Below are 4,192 nucleotides of genomic sequence, written 5' to 3'. Positions count from 1 at the left end.
TTATTTTTAAATAATTTTTAATTAATTATGGTGATTCAGTTAAAAGTTGGGCTTTTTTATCACTTTCCATTCCATTAAAAAATATTTAAAATTTCTTTTATCTAAACAATATTTTTAAGTACGATTTTGATTATAAAATAAAATTTATTTTTTAATCCTTAACATAATTCAAAATATTTGAATAAAGAAGATTGCAACTCTGGCGATTAGAGTAAATAAATAGAAATTTTATTTAAAACATAATGTTTTATTTTTACTATTAAACTCAAAAATTGAAATGAATTAATTATTTTTATACATGGAACATTTCACGGCAAACAGAGACAATAGCAAGCATATATATTATATATTGCAAGGTTATTAATTTCAGCTGCTTATGCCTGCTCAATGTTCTTGTATTCCGTTGAATTCATAATTTGCGAAGTTTAAATAAAAACTAAGCATTTAAAGGCTCACCTCTACATTTGTTGTTCCTTATAGTCAACAGCATTTTCCCGACAGAACTTTTTGGTATGAATTCCTTGCGCTATTATTATTTTTATACCACAATACATTTTTTAACACACACACACAAACAAAATGTTGCTACAACTTAAAATATTGTTCCAAAAGTTAATATTTTTCCAACCACTTTTACACATTTTACACTTTTTTCACTATTTTTTACGAAATCTAAAACATGTTGCTTTTCACATTTGTACAAACCTCTGTTTCAATTTAAATTCTTTTCACATTGAATATTTAAATATTTCCATGCATTCACACCAATTATTTTTGCACAAATTTTCACTTTTCAATCTCACTAAAAGTTATTACTTATTTCTTTAAGTTATTAATGAATTTAGAATTTTGTCCAACGATGATACGCACATTTTTCTTAATGAAATTTGTTCATAACTGCACAACACACAAATAACGGCGCGCACTCAGTGCACTTGAATGCATTGCCTACGGTTGCGCTGAGAATCATTCTCCTGCTCTCATTTGTTTCATTGCATTTGACTGTAAACAGTTGTGATTTTTGTTGTTTTTTTTCATGCTTGTGCCAAATCAAAATGCTGCAATTTTATATTTACTTGACTTCGTTATTTAAATAAAGAGATTATCTACTTAAAGAGCAAGCAAACATATTTTTTTGCTGCGTTTTTTTATTAATTTAACGTAATATTTAAGAGATGACTTTGTTTGCGAATTCCGTAATGTTTTATGTGGTAGCCAAAATAATTGAAATTGAATAGAGCCATATATATACTCCCAACAGGTTGTAAGAGCATAACAAAAGTACATAGAAGAAAATAAAAAAGCAAAGTGTCAAAATAGCATGAATGCAAATTGTAAACAAAACATTAGCGCCTTGCAAAATGATATTAAAAATAATGCAAAATTAGAAAATAATCATTATATTTCCATGAGTTTAATATGAAAATAAATAATTATAAATACCTGAGATTCCTGAAAATATGATGTAGGTAATAGTAAACAAAAATTTAGAATGCAGCAGCTGGAAAAATACAGCACAATTACTTTTATGAATTTGCTTAAAATTACTGAGTAAATGTATAAAATAAATTGCAAAAAGTGAAAATAGCTGCTAATAAGTAGTCGGAGATATTTTTGAGGCAGACTCGTCCGGAAGACATTCATCAATAATCTCAAAAATATGCCGAAAAGTTAAGTTTGATTTACTAGTGTTAATGGCTAAATATTATTGCATCATATTATTCTTGTTTTATTTACATACATACTACCCGCCCAAGTGTACATATGTATTTATATATATGGGTCTAGTTTTTAAATAGTTCATCATTAGCACTGACCGCGGTCAAGCTAGCAATATTCGTTTTGAACATTCTCTCCTCATACAAACAAGTTGTTACATCAGTTTTATTTTTTTGATGATGCAAAATACCAAAGGCAATTTTCAAGGTATTCACAAATAAATATTAAAATTAGTCACAATTTGTTTAATAACAAATTTATTTGGGAAAATTGTTGATTTTTGGAAACAAGTATATTGCATCAGTTCGCCGAGCCTATCAAGAATTTTTGCTAATTCGGTTATTGGTAATTTTCTAATGATCAGGCGCCAAGCTTGATATAAAACAAAAACACATTTTGCTCCACAAATATAGTTAGTTATTGATTATTAATCTGATATTCAGATTGTTCAAATGATTGCGTATATTATCACATAAATGTTTATATTTATATACAAATAGTTTCTAACCAATTTTTATTTGTTAATTAACAAATGCACCGAAATTTCACTCTTGTTGACCAAAAATGGACTTAATTTATCTTTATATTTCACAATATACCATAAATATTGTTATTTGTTATACATATATTATTTCTTGAAGAAAAAATCAATCACTCATATCTTTATATTTTTAAAAATTAATATGTTTTGAAAATTGTTTGCTTGGTAACAAAATATATATATATGTATATATATTTTTAAATAATCAAACAAACTGAATTCATACTAGTTAAATAAATGTATATGCATCCGTAGAAATGTCTATACATATTAATCGAAATAAGATTTTAATTAGGTTATCATTGGGTCAACGACGCGCCCTAACTTGGACGTGAGCGTGCAAATGTAGATGTAGATATGACAAAGTATTCAGAAATAAATTGCAAATGAAACTGAAATCAAGTATTTTAAATATTTGTCTGGTATTTGACAAAATCAATTGAGATTAAGTCTAATTGTAATCAAATGGCAATTTATTGATGAGAAGTGTGTGCAAAATCAACGCTATCGACTGCGTGCGGAAGTGGACTAATGAAATAAAACAAATATGTATATTATACCTTTAAAATATGTAAATTATATTTTTATAAATATATGCTTCTTATATACAAATATATGTACATATGTGCATATCTTAATATAATAATGAAATTTTTGGAAACAAATTTTTTAAACTCGGCCATTGCGACGCGATTTATACCAGGAAAACTACTTGCAGGATCATCTAAAGTGAAAGAATATGTGTTTGAAATAAAACTTGGAGGAAGGAAAAAATTGGATTTATGGTTTTATCTATTTTCGTTGAATTTAAAAAAAATATTTTTGTTTGCTTATTTTCGAATATATGTACATATATATATGTATATGTATACATAGTATGTTTGAAAATATTCTCCAAAAATGTTAAGTTAATTCGGCAAATAAAAGAACAAGGAGGACGTGATGTTAAATTACAATGAGACACTCGAATGATGAAAATGGGTTCTGTTTTTCTTTGTTATGCAGATTATTTTTATTTTATTTTTTGAATTAACATATGTACATATATTCGAATAAAATGTCAGCTGAATGGTCTCCAACCGTTTACCGCAATTTTCGATTTTTTTTTCGGAATTTTGGATTTTTTGAAATTTCATATTTTTTGAGAAAGTGAATTTTCGCAATAATCTTGTACAATTCTGTAAATTTACATTATTTTTATTTATTTATTTAATAAAACTTCTATTAAAAAGAAAAACTCTCGGAAAATGCGTTTTTTGAACTTGCGTATGTATGGTTATAACCCCTCAAACCAACAGCAGTTTAGAGACGAATTTTCTAGGGACGCAATTTTAAACTCATTTTCTTAATTTAAATATTATGTTAATTGCCTTTTTCCACGAAAACCCAGGCGCATCATTATTTCACCCTTTTAATGAGGCATTTACCTTTTTGCGTTTTAGATTCGGTGCTATAAGTAGGTTTCATTCCGCCGACTGTAAGCGTATATATTTATGTATATTTGGATGTAATGGCATATTTTACTTGCAATACGCTGCGATTTGCCGCAGCATTGAACTTTATACATCTGCGTTTTAAATTCAAAAAGGTCCCAAAGGAGCAAGTACTTGAAACAAAATACGCCAACAAGTGACTTTCACTTGATCATGCCCGGCGTATAAATTAATTATGTACATGCATAAAGTTTCAAAATATTATTACTATTGCACACAAAAAAAAAATTGTGTATACAAAGTAAATACAACACAATATGTAGATTTCAACAAATGGCAAGGGCCAAACCGCAGGCACGTCATATGAATTACATTGCTGTTAAAGTAGTTAATTAGCAATTAATTTGATTGCGCAAATTGTTTTAAAACTAGAACAACGATTTCCATTTTTTTTTTTTAATTTTTTTTAAATTTTTTAAAAACAATTATTTTAAATAAT

General features: G+C 27.1%; 1 protein-coding gene across 1 annotated transcript in view; it reads left to right on the top strand.

The window, feature by feature from the left end:
* LOC108968732 (branched-chain-amino-acid aminotransferase, cytosolic) overlaps window positions 1-4,192 on the top strand; it is an 11,281-nt gene that overhangs the window by 4,198 nt on the left and 2,891 nt on the right. The gene's annotated exons all lie outside the window — the stretch shown is intronic.

The sequence above is a fragment of the Bactrocera latifrons genome, unplaced genomic scaffold (assembly GCF_001853355.1).
Source record: "Bactrocera latifrons isolate USDA-ARS-PBARC rearing strain unplaced genomic scaffold, ASM185335v1 scaffold_0, whole genome shotgun sequence".
In the NCBI taxonomy this organism is placed as follows: domain Eukaryota; kingdom Metazoa; phylum Arthropoda; class Insecta; order Diptera; family Tephritidae; genus Bactrocera; species Bactrocera latifrons.
The sequence above is the reverse complement of the archived record's forward strand: the minus strand, read 5'-3'. Positions and strand labels throughout refer to the sequence as shown.